The sequence below is a fragment of the Vipera ursinii genome (genome assembly GCF_947247035.1).
Source record: "Vipera ursinii genome assembly, chromosome: 7".
In the NCBI taxonomy this organism is placed as follows: Eukaryota; Metazoa; Chordata; class Lepidosauria; order Squamata; family Viperidae; genus Vipera; species Vipera ursinii.
Genome location: NC_139521.1, coordinates 13,298,422 through 13,316,884, shown reverse-complemented (window position 1 = coordinate 13,316,884; position 18,463 = coordinate 13,298,422).

Here is an 18,463-nt window from a genome sequence, read left to right as displayed (position 1 = left end):
TAGGTACATGGGGAGGAGTGTTTTTCACTGGAATTTTTGTTGTAGAAGTAAAAAAGTGAAACAGTTGATGTGTCTTCCTTCTCCTCCAGTTGTCCTTCTTTTCAATTGTCTGGTGTCCTCCTTTGCCTGTTTAGCAACTCTGCTCATGCAATTAAAACTGGTACAAAATGAAGATATTTTTAATTTAAAAAAAACAAGAAAGGAAGCAGGCAGGTGGGAGATCAGATAATGTTTATACTTCCTGCTAAATGTAACAATTTTATCAGGAAAAAAACCCAGCATGTCTTGCCCCATTCTACTCTTGTAATAAAATTACAAGATAAAATTAAAATGTTTTTAATAAATACTAATGATTTTTAAAGTATGTATTGTACTATTAATTATAATAATATCAGTATGAACATATTGTCTATGTTCATGCTATCACTGCAAATGAGAGAGAAATCAAGAATAAATAATTGTAAGTACTGTAAAAATGGAAGGTCCCAGCAAAAATAAACATCACTGTGATTTGTCAAACCTATAATCAATTTTCAAAATGAGTTTTTTACAGTAATATTTGACCAATACAGCCAATGAGAACAGTTAAAAACAGTTATGATTCTATGAGTTAAAACTTACAGTTACACCAAGCTGAACTAGTTACCCAGGTATAAAAAGGTAAAGGTTCCCCCGCACATGTGTGCTAGTTGTTTCCGACTCTAGGGGCCGGTGCTCATCTCCGTTTCAAAGCCGAAGAGCCAGCACTTGTCCGAGGACGTCTCTGTGGTCATGTGGCTGGCATGACTAGATGCCAAAGGCACATGGAACGCTGTTACCTTCCCACCGTAGTGGTCCCTATTTTTCTACTTGCATTTTTTACGTGCTTTCGAACTGCAAGGTTGGCAGCAGCTTGGACTAGTAACAGGCACTCACTCTGTTATGCGGCACTCGGGATTCGACCCGCCAAACTGCCGACCATCTGATCGACAAGCTCAGTGTCCTAACCCTGCGTCCCTATTACCCAGGTATACTGGGACTTAAAACAGGTAAGAAAAATAGTGGCCTATTTTATCATTCCTCCATTACCCCACTTCTACAGATCTTATTTATAATCTATTATTCATGTATGCATTGCTATAAAGGAATGTATTAAACCTTAAAGAACTTCTTGATGGTACAGACTTTGTAAGCAAAGGAAGCCATTCTTCCTGGGGCCAGATTTTTAAAAAGTCTTTAATTTGAATCATGTATGCTGGTCTCCCTGAATAATCTAGACATTTAATTCAGTTCCCAAAAAAGGATTCTCGTAAAGATGCAGCCCTCAAAGCCTCTCAAGAGAAATTGAAAAGCAGAAGACCTGAATTGAAAATAAAAATGAAAAAATGTCTTAATAAAATAGCAGCAATTATTTTGCGCACGAGCACCACCAAGAGGTCATTTTCTCTTTTTCCCTTCTCTTTTTGTACTATTGATGCTCATTGAGATAGTTAAAAATTGCATCTCGTCACTATATATAAATTTCAGTAATGGCATCAAGTCTTAGAAGTTGCAATATGTAAATTTATTTCTATATGTGTAAATATCAAGATCTGTTATATTCTTTTAATGTTACTTAAGCTGTATTTAATAGAAGGCCATTTCTGACCCTATCTATGGCATAAAAAACATCACAAAGAATTTTTGTAAGGAGTTATAGTGATAAACAGCTTCCATGCAGCACTATAGATTGTGTAAGGGTATTTCTCTGTTGAGGATTAATAGAGGTTTTACTAAAGTTAGTAAAGTTAGCCAGGAATTTAAGAACAAAAGCACAATGCCACTTTTCCTGTGCTTTTCCCAGTTACTTTTATATCATGTTGATTTGGAAGTTTAATTTTACGGTTTTTGTGTCTGCATGTAGAATTGAACTGCTGTTCTTTTTTTTTTCAAAATCCAACACTTTTTAATGAAACATTCGTCCTACTATCAGGTAAAGTATGTTTTGAATTTTTCTTTCATTTGCAAGACAGTTATTAATGGTAAAAAAGAGGGAGAGAGGAAGGAAGGAAGGAAGGAAGGAAGGAAGGAAGGAAGGAAGGAAGGAAGGAAGGAAGCAAGCAAGCAAGCAAGCAAGCAAGCAAGCAAGCAAGCAAGCAAGCAAGCAAGCAATCTTAGTGGAATCTAGTGAAGTTAAGCCTTGCACAGACACAATAGTAGAAAAATTAACATGTTAAGTGAATACAGCTGGCCTAGTAGGTAAATCAGAACCTGACTTAAAGAATTCCTTACATATATTATAATAGAGATTGCATGTCTTGGTGAAGGGTAATTTCTTGACGAAAAAATAAAACTCATTGATTTGGGGGATAGTTCTTTTCTAGGAAAAAAATTATTTCTAGAGTCACATTATGGAATTATATTATTTTTTTAAAAAAAATATTTTAATTATATTTATTTTAACAAAATTTATGGATTGAGATTATTCATTAGCTTAGACTGGAGAAAACTATAAACATATTGCTAAATAATCAGGTACCTTTACATTTCAGTGATATGTTCTGGCATGTCTCACATTTAATACAAGGATCATCCATGCCTGCCTTCTTCTCTTTTCTTTGCTTACATGTGGTTCTAGAAATCAACGGATCTAAAAAGCAATGTCTGCTTTAATAGGACACGTACACTGCCTCTGAATTTTTCGACAGTTCCAACCGTCTTTTAAGATCAGAATCATCTTTCTTATAAATAATATACAGCATTCTGTATCCTACTTGATTTAGACAGCAGTGTATTACAAAAACTCAAATTCTGTAACCTTTCAGGAGAGTATTGAGACTATTATCCAGAATATTTTTGTCATAGGATTCACCATGAAGTCAACTGAACCCACCCAAAAATCACATTTTTTCCCGTGAGGATAAAAGCAGCAAAAAAAAAAAATAATAGAAATATGCTAGGCCTCTTGTTGAACATTATTTTATGGAGGCACAGTCTGGATTTAAACGGTGGTTAGGGATGGGGTCAATTTTGATGGATGACATTTCTCAGGAGAAGAATTAGATGCACTGATTGTTTTGTACCTCGTTTTTATAATATAGAAGTAATACAACATATAAAAAGGGACGCGGTGGCTCAGTGGGTTAGGACACTGAGCTTGTCGATCAGAAGGTCGGCAGTTTGGCAGTTCAAATCTCGAGTGCTGCGCAACAGAGCGCCTATTACTCGTCCCAGCTTCTGCCAACCTAGCAGTTCGAAAGCACGTAAAAATGCAAGTAGAAAAATAGGGACCACTCCGGTGGGAAGGTAACAGCGTTCCGTGCGCCTTTGGCATCTAGTCATGCCGGCCACATGACCACGGAGACGTCCTCGGACAAGTGCTGGCTCTTCATCTTTGAAACGGAGATGAGCACCAGCCCCTAGAGTTGGAAACGACTAGCACGCATGTGTGGGAGAACCTTTACCTTTACCTTTACCTAATACAACATATAATCATTCAAGGGTGGTTTTTTTTTTGGAAAGTAGAGATATACAACATTCAAACATAATGCTGGATTAAAATTTTAGGTTATTAATCTTCTGAAGACAGTTGAAGAGCCAAAGTATTCAGCATGTAAAATAATAGCTTCCTATTAGCTAAAACTAGCTTTCCTAAAATTAGCTCAGCCTTTGTCTCTGATTTTCATCAACCTAGATGCCAGGAGAGACTTTCTCAGATTCAGCTGCATGGAATGAGGCCTGTTCAGTCAAGACACAGACAATGAGCACAAGAACCAAAGGTAAAAAAGCGGTGGCAAAAATCAAACTAATAAGTTTGAAAAAAAATGCAGCCATATGATATATTCACTGGCATGTTTAACTTCTTTTTGTATTTCTTTTTGCGATGAATAACTTTTTTATTTTATATCTCAGCATTTTGAGAGAAAATTTTATAGAATAGACAAGAAAATAATGACATGGCATTCCTCTTACATGTGCTCATACTTTGCTTTCTATCTTAGGAAAACAGTAAAATAAAGGATTTTGAGCACTTACATTAAAACATTAGATACTTTGGCCTGGTTCCTTCATTTCTTAAAGTACTTCAACCAACAACTACTTTTAATGTCAACTTGTGGCTCTTCACATTTACATTAATATATGATTGAACATATTTATATTAAGTACATTGTGCTTATTATGATAACTTCTCCAAGTATGTCATTTGAAAACTCTACAGAAAATTGAGTAGGATGTAATTTATTTGTGTAATACGATTGTCTGAAGGAGTGGGATAAGCTATTGCTCTTGTCTACATTTTTCACTGCTTTCTCCAAGGCTTTTGCAAGTGCCCAGGCACACATTTACACCCAGAGACACAAGCATTAAGTTTTGTATTTTGGAAAAGATAATGCAAAAGAAACAAAACTTTTATTATTTTTATTTATCTAGTTGATGAATCATCTTTATGCTTCACCTCTAGCAACTCTCCATAGACTGGCCATATGTTGTGCGGTTAACTATACTTTGCTAAAACTATAAAGTGCCAGGCATTTGCGCAAAGAAAATCTCAAGAGCATTTTCCAGAAAAAGATACTTGCATGTAATTGCATACAGCACTGTTGGACTTTGGTCTCAATAAATATATTATTGCCCCATGGGGTAATTAAATATATATGATGTTGAAATTAAATACTGTATTAGCTCTATAGCATGGAACATAAGTTTGATTCTATAGCATCAGCACTTACTGCTCATTAAGTTATGTTAGATACTCAATAGATACATAAGATATTTTAACATATATAATGTTTTAGACATTAGATTCTTATAGACCTAAAAGAGATCAGATTGTATTAAAATCAGAATACATCATACAACTTCCTTCTCTATTTGCCCTCCTCAATCATTTTTTCCATTTATCTGTTTGTTTTGTAGCCATAAATATTACGGTATATGGTTTTATAGGTGTTGTTTTTTAACTGAATTTTGTGTATGCAATTTGTTGACATTTATGGGAAGGTTGTAGTAAAAAAGATAAATACATGGGCGTATATATTATTTCTGTATATATTACCGGTAGTCCTCATTATATGACTGCCCTGTTTAGAAACATTCACAGTTAAATTAATTATATGATTGGTCCTCACAGTGTTCCTGCAGTCATCTGATCACCATTTACATACTTCACAGCCAGCTAAGAACAAGCAGAATTGATAGACAATCCAGCAGTAAAGTCGCAAGCAACAATCACGTGATATCTCACTGGAACACTTTTCTGAGTGGTCAATTTTATACAGGTAGTCTTCAACTTACAACAGTTCATTTAGCGACTGTTCAAGGTTACAGCGGCATTAAAAAAAGAGACCTATGACCATTTTTCACACGACCGTTGCAGCATCTCCATGGTCATATGATCAAAATTCAGACACATGACAAGTGACTCATATTTATGGCCATTGCAGTATCCTGGGGTCACGTGATCCCCTTTTGTGACCTTCTGACAAGCGAAGTCAATGGGGGAGCCAGATTCCCTTAAAACCATGTTAGTAACTTAACAACTGTAATGATTCATTTAACTGTGGTAAGATAGATGAAAAAATTGGGCAAAATTCACTTAACAACTGACTCACTTAGCAACAGAATTTTGGGGCTAACTTGGGGTCATAAATCAAGGACTAACTGTATTTTCAGACCAGCAAGATACTTAAATTATATTGTAGTATCCAAGATAAGAAATATATTAACACTGCCCTTAACATTCAATTTAATGTACTACCTTCAGCTATTCTGGAAGACAGTTACACCCCCCCCACACACACACACAAATGCTATGGTTGCATGACTGTATGCATGTGGTGAAGGTTTGTTATATCTATTGACTACGTTTTCTTGTGTTGATGTTTTTATAAGGATACTAAAATCTTTTTTGTAGTCCCTTATCTGGTAAAATGTCCAAGTCATTCTGAAACATTCTAAATAGACACTCTTATTTTGGATCAAATGGAGTCTAACTTCCTGGACATGCCAAATTCTGCAGCAAGATCAGATGACTATTTTTGCAAAGGAATTGTAAAATAAGCTGATTAGAAAAGATGTTATTGTTATTCGTATAAATACTGGAAAAATGTTTATATTCAACTCTATATGTATTGAAAGTACTAAGAACTATATTTGCTCAATGTTGGTAAAAGGAGAATATTATTAGAAGAAGAGAGAGCATCAAGGAAAAGTATTCTTAGTATATTGATTATGAAATTATAGAAATTAACTATTATTGATGTTAAATATATGAACCCAGACAACACGTTGTTTACCTGCTAAAGATTGTTATTGTAAAAAAATCAATAAAATATATTTTAAAAAAAGATTCAGGTTGACTAACTCCTTCATTCCTTAATATAATACAATTATGACTAACCCTTGAATAAGTCTAAATAACACTTAGATGGATTTTCCTTTTTGCCTACTTGTCTTTGTATCTCAGTTTTGTGACTATGAATATTTTGTTTCCGAGCTCTACAGGTGCTATTTATGTTGATAACAATAATGGTAATAATACTGCAAGCTGCATTCTGTCCTTTTAGCTTCCATTTCATATCTAGCCTTCCTCTTCCACTTTTAAAGAGTTTCTTAATAGATTTGTTCTATACAGGTAGTCCTTAACTTACGAGCACAATTGAGAGCAAAATTTCTGTTGCTGAATGAAACGTTTGTTAAATGAGTTTTGCATTTTACAACCTTTCTTGTCACAGTTAAGTGAATCATTGCAGATGTTAAGTTAATAATACGGTTGTTAAGTGAATCTGGCTTCCCCATTAATTTTGCTTGTCAGAAGTCACAAAAAGTGACTAACTGTATTTTCAGACCGGCAAGATACTTAAATTTTATTGGATCACATGACCCTGGAACTGCAACCCTCATAAATATGAGTCAGTTGCCAAGTGTCCAAATTTTGATCACGTGACCATGGGGGTGGTGTAACGGTCATAAGTGTAATAACGGGTCAAGAGTCAGTTATTTTAGTGCTATTGTAACTTATAACGGTCACTAAACAAACTGTTGTAAGTCGAGGACTACAGCACCTGCACTGAATCTTTGACTGCAATAAAAATTGCATTGAATTGAATTGGACAGTGTGGACTTCAACTGCCAGAATTCCTGAGCTGAGCCATGCTGAGGGGAAAGGAGAGGTTTCCAAGCTGAGCCATGCTGGCTCAGGAATTCTGGGAGTTGAAGTCCACGAGTCATAAAAGAGCCAAGGTTGCCTACCCCTGGCCTAGGCCTAGGCCGCTTTATGAGTCGTGGACTTCAACTCCCAGAATTCCTGAGTCAGCCATGCTGAAGGGAAAGGGAAAGGTTTTCAAGCTGAGCCATGCTGGCTCAGGAATTCTGGGAGTTGAAGTCCACGAGTCATAAAAGAGCCAAGATTACCTACCCCTGCCTTAGACCGACTCCATTGCCAAATGCTGAAATTAAGTGGAGTGTGTTTTTTTAAATAAATCTCTTTAATCACACTGAACAATTTAAACATTTCTGGGGAAACAGTTAATTTATTGTTTGTTTGTTTGTTTGTATTTATTTTTGCACTAACCAGTTATTTTGCCTAGGACAGACTGATAAAAATTGACTTGGACCCTTTTGATGTTTTTTTCTTGATGTAAACTTCTCAAAATATTAATGAAAATCACAAAGGTGCCCCAATGATACTGACTCTCTTGCTCTTGATAAATTCATCTTTGAACTCTTTTCCTTGAATTTGTTATACAGTGGTATATTCATGTTTTTAATTATAGAAGCTTTGTAAAGCAAATATGGCTTTTTAAAAAGCATATTCATATCTTTCAAAAGGAATTCATTATTACTCAGAATAGCACTTAGTATGCTAAGAGTAGTATTTAGCAGATCAAGCAGTAAACAGATAAAGAAATGCAATATAAAAAAGATACAGCAAAACATAAACATTTTTTCAGCTAGTCCACAAGCGGTCAAAAGGCACTATATTGCCTCTTGCTTTAATAGACCTAAAGTATAGCCTGTGGTCTTTTAATTGCTTTCATATTCTGATATATATTTTAAAAAGAACAATAAAGTAAGCATACCACAGATTAAGGGCACAATATTTAACAAACAACAACTTTGCATATGTATAATTATCTACCTACAATATACAGAAGTGGTGATTGCTGCAATGAACCTTTCCAGTTTCAAACAACAAAACTAATGATTCTTCATATACAGAAATCTCTTCCTCTTTAATTGTTCTGGTTTTCACAGAAAAGTTAAACAAACACATTTTTTCTTTCTTCTTGATTATTTCATTCCCAAGCTTTTCATGTAACTGTTACCGGATGATCTCCCAAATCTAAGATCCAATGAGACTTTTACCCTATTCCCTATTTTTGCCATGAAGTGACAGATTACAGAAAATGTAAGTCAGAATTAAACGACAATTATTTGACTAGTAACTGATGTATATGTTTATTTACACAAGTGATGGGATTCAGCCAGTTCACACCAGTTCAGCAGCTGTTGCCCAGGCCCAGAACGGAATTCTGGAAGCGGCATCCACACAGAGAACCGGTTGTTCACATATTTGAATCCCACCACTGATTTACTGTGATGTTCACCATATGAGTTTCTGCTGTATTAACATTCTGCTGTATTGACATAATCTGCAGCTAGTCTGAGGAAGCTATAAATATTCAGGAAATGGCTTTCATTTTATTCATGTGCAATACCTTTAAGTTGATTAAAGTAACAAGAGAATTTTGACTAGGTTTCCCATACATAAAGAATGGCTAATTGCTTGGCCTGAGATAAAGAGGAGGAAATAAGCAAAGACTGGATTATGCAATTATAAAACTTCATACAGAAAACTGTTTTAACTAGGGTATATTAAAAAAAAAGATATTTACTTGATAGGCACCTTAAAATTGTTGCAGTTTTTGTCAATATTGCTATATTTGGAGAGCTTATCCCTTTTTGTCAAATCCTAGCTGGGAGTGCAGAAAAGGGTGACAAGGCTCTTTCCAAATTGAAAACAGCAGGAGCATCAGAAAAGTAGCGCAAAATCCTCAGACTACACCTTTATTTACAGAATAAATGAGATGTACATTAGCTTAATCGCCATTTCTTTTTCAAAACTAACTGGGAAATAATGCTTTTAATAGTATAAATGTTAGGGCCCTATCCATAAGAAATTAGACTGATCATGGTAGGAAAACAATATGAGATGAAATCTTGTTAAGTTATGGATATTTCTAAAATCACAATTTGATTACCAGTCTCTAACAATTTCAAAGAGTCAAAAGTCAACAAAATATAATTGAGATATAGAATAAATATAAGACAGCAAAAGTAAATGTATGGGATATTTGAAGTGCCATTTTTATGATACATATTGCAAGTTTATTTTATTGGGCTAATAATAATAAATAATAATGACTTGATAGGTGGATAAAATTGCCAAATCCAATCCAAACATCTGACTGACTGTGCACATTGTGTATCAATAATAATACTAATAATGTTACATTATCAGTACATTAAAAAATAGCAGGCAAAGCAGATAATAACGTCTGACCAATGGAAAGAGCAGGAAAGTTGAAGAAAGAGACAGAGGGGCTAAATCTGGCTGCATAAAACCAAGCCTTAAGAACAAATGCATACAAAGTCAGAATTGAGAAGACAGCAACAAATGCCACTTCTACAAAAAAGTTGAAGAAATAGTGGACCACCTGGTAAGCTGCTGCAAGAAGGTAGCATAGACTGATTACAAATAGCAGATCACAAAGTAGCAATAATTTATTTATTATTTATTTATTTATTATTGGGACTTATATGCTGCCCTATCTCCCGAAGGACTCAGGGCGGCTAACAACAATAACATACAATAATACAGAAGTTAAAAGAAAATTAAATTAATGGCCCCTGTAGAATAAATTAAAATTAAAATTAAAATAAGTTAAAAATTAAAGTTAAAAATTAAAAACATAATTAAAATCCCTGTCAGTCCAGGTCAGCCTGATGGAAAAGGAGTGTTTTGAGGCCGCGGTGAAAGGACCAGAGATCTGGGGCCATCCAAAGCTCAGGGGGGAGCTGGTTCCATAGGGCTGGCGCTCCCACAGAGAAGGCCCTCCCCCTGGGGGTCGCCAGCCGACATTGTCTAGCCGACGGTACCCTGAGGAGGCCTTCTCTGTGTGAGCGCACTGGGCGATGGGAAGTCGTTCCCAGCAGCAGATGGTCCTGCAAGTATCCCGGGCCTAATCCATGTAGGGCTTTAAAGGCAAGTACCAGCACCTTAAATCTCACCCAGAGGACAACTGGTAACCAATGCAGCTCAGGCAGGAGGGGTGTAATATGGGAGTATTTGGGTGCTCCCATCACATTCTGCACCAGCTGAAGCTTCCGGGCGGTCTTCAAGGGCAGCCCCATGTAGAGAGCATTGCAGTAATCTATACGGGAGGTAACGAGTGCATGAGTGACTGTACGTAGGGCATCTCGGTCCAGAAAGGGGCGCAACTGGTGTACCAGGCGAACCTGGGCAAATGCCCCCCTAGCCACGACTCCAATATGATCTTCAAAACTGAGTCGTGAATCCAGGAGGACGCCTAAATTGCGTGCCCTATCAACAGGAGGTAACATCTCTCATCAATGTAATGGTACATTGGAAGATCTGTAAGTAATACCATTTGCTTGCAAAGGTAGTAGCAATAGTAATAGCCACTTTGGATGCAATCCACCTAGGTGCCTATTTCTATAGAAGGGGTCCCCAACCTTTTGGGCACCAGGGACTGTTTCCTTGGAGAGGTTTTTCCACAGACCGGAGGGTGCGTGGTTTTGTCTGCTGCTTGCACACAAATGGGGCTTTACTTGTTTGTGTGGACCGGTTGCTGGCATGCTGCGGCCCAGTACTGGTCCACAGACCAGGGGTTGGGGACCCTTGTTGTATAGCACTACTATTGAACACTATTGGCATTAGCAAAATCACCATCACTAGCAATTGCAAAAGGTAGCTTTAGTCTAAACAGCTTACATCCCGCAACAATAATCTTTAATACATGAAACATCAAGACTTGCCTATCCCAGGTTCTTGGAAAGGATTTGATAAATTCAGCTTGCACATCTGACGGAGTATGCAACCAACCATAATAGTAATAAACATGATGATGGCTGTTTAGATATCGATCCCTAAATCTCAATAACTTCACTGAAATTCAGATTTGCCAGTAAGTAAATATATTTAAGGCTAAACAGTTGATATAGTTGTTGATACAGAATATTGTAGATTGCAGAATTTTTAATAACTTTTTCCCTACCTCGTTTGCCAAAAAATATTAACACACAGGCCAGCTGTTTATTAAATATCCACAATATGATTGTGATTTTACAAGGTATAAGAAACAAAGGACACATTACCTGGGACATAGCTCATGATTCTAATTTTATTTCCTCAATGGTAATTATATGGGTTTCTCTTCTGGATGCACGGTTTGCAGTTTTTGTCCAGCTGTTTTATTTTTGATTTACCTTATTTTTCACACAAATTCTCTTAAAAAAAAGGTTCCATTGGTATCTATTTGAACAAAATTAGGTGTGATACTGGAAGAAGTGCCTCTGCTCTGTATCAGTGGAATGGAAAGATTCCCCTTGTTGAGATTGTGATGCTGGTTGCAAACTATTAAACATATTGTGCAAGATTGCCCACAACATGCTTTCTTTGGTTCCCTAGAAGGTCTGCATGAAGCAACTCGAGGTGATTGCCTGGAGAACTGAACTGGATGTCCAGTTATGAGACCACTGCCATACTGCTCATAGATGTTTTGTATATAATTATGTGGATTGTGTATATATGTTTAGCTTTCTTCTGTCCTGTTCTCATCATACACTAAATAATTGGTTTCAATGAAGGAGGGTGTTTTGTTTTGTTTTGTTTTAAAAAATATTTAAAAATCCTCATTTTGGAAAGGGAAATTTGGTAAATGAAGTGTATAAGGGAAGTTTCTCATACTTTATCAATAAAAATATACAATAAGCTGAAATCATGTATTGAATTCAAACTACATTTTTGCTATGTGTTCATTATTTTAAGCCAACCATATCTAGTCTACAAACATTTGAATGGGAGTAAAGAGGCTAAAGTTTTCCTATCATTTTTTCCCCCGTCATTTAGTACTCATCTAGAATTTCATCTTAGATTCATAAGCTCTAACTAATTGTTTAAACATAACTAGGTGATTTTATAAGACCATCTCTTGAAGGATTAAAACACTTTAGGCTATGATAATTCTGAGCACCAAACATAAATTTGCAATGTTAATTACTTCTGCTCTCTTAAGGGGCTAAAATTAATAAAATTGAAGCCACCTTAAGGGTTTTTGATGATTTAACTAGATGTGTCACCTTCAAGAATTAAGAAATAGCTATGGACTTGGGGAGAATAATAACAGGCTGAGTTTAAACATGATCAGCTTATTTTAAAAATCCCAGGTAAATGAAATTTAAAATCATAGACTATTATAATGACAAAAAAGCTGTTAAAATAAGCTACCCACGTCCCTTTAAATATTGCTTTGGTTTTCTAAAACAGTATTAGAAGTACTATTAAAACGTTAATTGAAAGTGACATGTGAAAATTAATTTTAATACTTTTAAAGAAAACTGTTATCATGAACATTTATTTCTATTTAAGAAGCCAAATCAGGTAGCCAAATCTGATTGTTTGACTATATATCCCTTTGTTGTGGTTTCTTAATTGAAAAATGTGGGGGGGGGGGAAATACCATGGTTTCTGCTACTTCCACCTTTTTTGGGCTGACTTTCTTATCTGTCACCATAAATTGCCACTGGAGAAGGACTCCAACTAAGTCAGTGAGTCCTCTTGCCAAACTAGCCAGACAATCAGGAGGGGTCATGACAGAGATTCTAGCCTTTCTAAGCCTCATTTGTTCACATTTTCATTCAGTAATTTGGGCTGAGTGCAATTTGAGAGTGTTTCTGTTTAAAGTGACTTTGTGGGGTTGCCATAGATCACTGGAGCAATAAATTACTGGTTCTTCAGAAGCATAAAGAACAGGGACATTTTAGCAAGGGAAAGAAGACAGGAAACAGGTGAAAGGGTAAATAAAGGCGATTGAACTGAATATAAGGATCTTGTTCTTAGATAAAGAAATTGTCCGATTTGTAAATATCAGAACTTTGGTCCACACGAATCTGCAAAATACATTTGCTTCAATTGAGGAAATGATTACGTATTGCATAACCTCACTGAATCATAACCATAATCATTAAGATTTACAACAAAAAAAAATTGCAATTACAAAATAGCAGCAAGCAACAATTTATTTCATAAAATCCATCTCCATATCGTTTCATAAGAAAGATAATCACATAACTGAATCGTATCTTAATTAAATGTAGGGAAAAGTTTGGAATTCTTCAGAGGAACACTTCTGTACATCAGATGAGGTATTACAAAAACCTCTGCTTTTGGTGGGAATTCAAACAGACATCATTTTGGGTCCTTATGATTAGTACTAATAAGGCTATCAGTATCTGCAGATTTTGAATTTTTCCATATTTAAGTGCAAACATCAAGATCTCTGCTATCAGTTGTAACTGTATGTATGTATCTGTTATATGCATACAGTATATACAAACATATATTTGTGATTGACCTATTCATATATTGCAGTCTTTGTACAAAAACAAGGATAGTCACATAAATTTAAGGATTAGGATTATTGACAAAGAGTCCATCAGATCTTGAGAAGACAAAAACTAGTATTGCTCTCCATTGGCTAACTGGCTTCAGCAGCATTTAATTAAGTGATACCCAATATCTATCTATGGCTTATAGCAAGGGTCCCCAACCCCCAGTCCACAGCCTGGTACCGGTCCACACCGATACCAGTCTGAGGTCTGTTGGGAACCGGGCCGTGCGAGCAATGGGTGAGCATGCGAAACTCCATTTGTGCAAGTGGTGGGCGTGCATGCAAAACCCCTCTCCCCCTCCCTGCACCATCATCACTGTGTATCCACAGAGCCAGAACTGGGGGACTGCTGGTTTATAGGTTAAGCTAATATTTTCCCCTCAATTTTTAAACAGCTTTGAGGACTGGTGTCAACGCTGCTAACATCAGATGTTCTTGCTTTGACAAAATATGAAGAAGCAGCTATTTTATATTTCTACTTGTGTATCACTTTTAGAGTTAAGAGTTAGATGAAGATGGGTGGGGGAAGGAAGAATACGTATGGGGGATTAGTTAGACATAATAACATAGCAGCAGAACACTTTCAAGGTTGTATGTAAAAAGAGGCGATAAGAATTGGCGGGTTAAACTAAGGAGGGAAAACTTACCTTTCAAACTAATTCGAGAATGTAATTTATATAATTTATATAATATAATTTTCCATTATTTGTGTAGCACAGTTGATAAGCAATACTATCTATTCAAGTACATTCATAAAATCATAATTATTATGAAGAATAAAGCTATGGCTCCTGGCTAAGATGGCATACAATGTGATTCCTCAAACTAGTTCCAGGGAACATAAGCAAGAGTCCTGTTGCAATCCTGAACTGCATTAATCCATACAACTACTAAATAGAAATGCCACAATACTTTAATTAAAAAGAAAGCACATCATACAGATAAAGAGCAGTCCTAACAATACGATGGTGAGAATAAAAGATCAACAACAGTACATTGCATGGTTTTATATGTGTCCTAAAAAGCTGTTTTACAACAATGTTTACATCAAATTTTGCTTTTTAAATGAGAAATCTGAAGAGCTCCTGGAACTCATGTTGTCTGAGCTGTAGAGTCTCCACAGATTATAATACTCTTAAGAGGAAGTTCAGGGTGACTTTGGGTTATATGTCCACAAGTAATAGTGACTCCAATACATAAGGCACAAACTTGACTGCTCTTTACTTTGTAACAAATAAAACATTAGGAGTTTTATTTTCATTTTGCTCATAGAAAGGGAGGTGCAGACAAACCATCCAGTATTTATCACTTATAAAGCCATTTCAGATAAAAGCAAGAAATTCCTTCCTTGGCACCAAGAGGTTAAATTAATCCCAGAGATCTTTTGGGCAGGGAGAAAGGAGTGAAGTCTAGTGTGTTAAGTACATGGGAAAATAAAGCCAAGGGTCATAAATATCTCATTAGTTTCATTCCCAATTAAGCGTGAAAAAGGTTATTGGAATGAGCACATGCAGCAAAGGGAGACTGGAGGGGGATGAGTCAGGGTGAAGAGTGAAAGCAGAAAGGATTTGCTTGGGAAGAAGTCACTTGACAAGGCTTCTCTTCCATTCAACTACTTTCCTCTTTGTCCACGTTTTCTTCTTGTCATCCAGATTGGCTCTTCTTACACATTTCTTAAACAATGGCAGTCCCAGGGCCCATTCATTATACCTTTTTGTTTGAAGCAAAAAAGAAGATGCTATTTTCCATTCTTCATACAGAAGCTAAGAAGGCTGGCACTTAATTTTTACTTCAACACTCACTGAGAGTACAGCACCTTCTATTCTGCTGAAGAATAGCAGACTAACCTAGGAGATACAGGGCAGAATATGTCAAGTACATCAATCTGATCTCTGTAGGGTGGTCTAAGGTAGGGGTAGGCAACTCTGGCTCTTTTATGACTTGTGGACTTCAACTCCCAGAATTCCTGAGCCAGCATGGCTCAGCATGGAAACCTCTCCCTTTCCCCTTAGCATGGCTGGTTCAGGAATTCTGGGAGTTGAAGTCCACAAGTCATAAAAGAGCCAAGGTTGCCTACCACTGGTCTAAGGGAACCAGCTACTTAGCAAAAAGACCCTTTGCTTTCCCTGTTATCACCAGTTCTCTTTCCAACCATTTATGAACATCATTTATATACAGTACATTGTTCTGAAGACACTTCTCAAAGTTGCACATATAGTGAAATTCTACTTAAGTGGGATGAACTGGATGTTCCAGATGGTGAATGAGGAGACAGGCAGATTGATGTGGGTGGCAAATTTAGGAAGAGAGTCCCAATCAGTTGCTTGAAGCAACTACATCTAATCAGTGCTTTTTTTCTAAAAAAAAAAAGGTGCCAGAACTCTCATCTTGGCGGGCACAGGAGGTGGGGGGGGCAGCGCTGCTGCGGTCACGGGTGTGAGGGGTGTTGGTGGTGGGATGCCCCCTGGGGCCGGAGCCGGCACGGCTGGTGCTGTGGGAGCAGCAGGGCCCACTCTATATGGCAGGGCTGCGCGGAGCGGGCGGCGGAGGCGGTGTGGGCCAGGCAATGCAGAAAAAACGTCCTGCTTTTATGTTTTAATCTTATGATTTTAAAAATATTGTAAGTTGCCCCAAACCTCACCATGTGGATTTGCTACAAATATTATACAATTGGTAAATAAAGGTAGAACATATGTTAAATATACATCAAATGATAATATGCTTCCCTACAAAGTCAATTCTTGCTCAATGACAGACCAAGAAGTTAACTCGGAAAGGCAAGAGGAAAATCTAGAAGAGGTCTGTGCAACTTGTAGAAGGGAAAGGCCTATACTGATAAATTAAAAATCTTTGTGGTCTGCAAAGGAATGCTGGTGGGCTAATCAATGATTTGGTGACCGAGGAGCATCTACAGTGTTGGAGTTCGTGGTCATGGTAAGCCATGGAAGCACTAGGCAACATGACTTTGAGGGCAGTGGTGGTGATTTTTTATTACTATTATTATTATTATTATTATTATTATTATTATTATTATTATTATTATTATTATTATTATTATTATTATTACCGTATTATTATTATTATTATTATTTTTAAAAAAAGTCTGTGCTCTGTCCAAGGGTGCTTGGTAGGCTGCATATACAGGCCTGGTCTAGAATTTATTTTGGAGCATTCAACTATCTAGAGCAGGCATGTCAAACTCATTTTGTTTGAGGCAACTTCTTATAAAAGAATTGCCATTAATTTGTTTTAATAAAATAATTTAAATCAATTTTTCACTTGATTTCAAATTAAATGAATTATATTGGTTGACAATGAGATTTTTTTAGTACAATTGCCAAATGCAATAAACTGGTTTTAGGTATATGTGTGCACTAATTACACACCAATACATTTTAACAACATATTATATTTGTAAATGAATGCAAATGCAAATTATACAATTTTTTGTGCAAAAATAAAACAAAATAACAGATTTAAAAGCTGTTATCATTAGTTATCCTTAGATAAAAAATAATTCCATCATCCAAAACTTTGTTTTACTGTTGTAGAGATGTTAACATAGGAAATAGATTATTTTGTTATCTAATTTTACCTTCAAAAGACAGAAGCAGATGAAAAATGTGTGGTTCTTTCCTGTTGGCTTTTTTGAATTAGCTGTTTTACATTCTAAAAGTTTAGTTCCTAAAGAAGTAATCCTGTAAATAATTTTAATGTCCTCTTCTAGCGCAGGCTCTTTTATGACTCAAGGACTTCAACTCACAGAATTCCTGAGCCAGCATGGCTCAGCTTGGAAACCTCTCCCTTTCTCCTCAGCATGGCTGGCTCAGGATTTCTGGGAGTTGAAGTCCACGAGTCATAAAAAAGGACCAAGATTGCCTAGCCCTGCAATAGGCTTTCAGAGGGGAGCTTTTTTTTTGCAAAAAAATGGTGCTGGAACGCTGTTCTGAGAGTTCTATGAGAAAAAAAGCCCTGCATCTAATATGCCCAACAATAGGTGGAAATTATAATTCAAAACCAATGGAGTGTATCAGGTTGTCTATTTCTCTTGCAACAGTTAATTTGCTGGTTAACCTCTTACACTGAATGAAAATAATACTTATCACAATGTATATGACCCCTCACTGTCAAATGGTAGATGATTTGTGTAAAAGACAAATATTGTTACAGGAGACTCTCAAGTACTATTTGTAATTACACTACTTGCATTTTCTGTTATTCTGCAAATTACCTCTTATCTCTCATCTTCATTTTGCCTGTGTAGAATCATATGATAATGACCTATTTCATGCGGCTGTGAAATAAAATAGGTTGCAAATGGCAACGCCGAATTTAGATCTTAATGATGTAATAAATACTATTTTAGGGGGATGCGGTGGCTCAGTGGGTTAGGACGCTGAGCTTGTCAATCAGATGGTCGGCAGTTTGGTGGGTCGAATCCTGAGTGCCGCGTAACAGAGCGCCTGTTACTTATCCCAGCTTATGCCAACCTAGCAGTTTGAAAGTATGTAAAAATGCAAGTAGAAAAATAGGGACCACTACAGTGGGAAGGTAACAGCGTTCCATGCGCCTTTGGCATCTATTCCTGCCGGCCACATGACCACGGAGACGTCCTTGGACAAGCGCTGGCTCTTCGGCTTTGAAATGGAGATGAGCACCGGCCCCTAGAGTTGGAAACAAGTAGCACGCATGTGCGGGGGCACCTTTACCTTTTTAAATACTATTTTAGAAGATTATTTTTCTGTAATTGCGTTCTTAGAAACTCATGCTGGTACTATCAGTAATAGTACCTAGCCAACTTGTATCTGTTA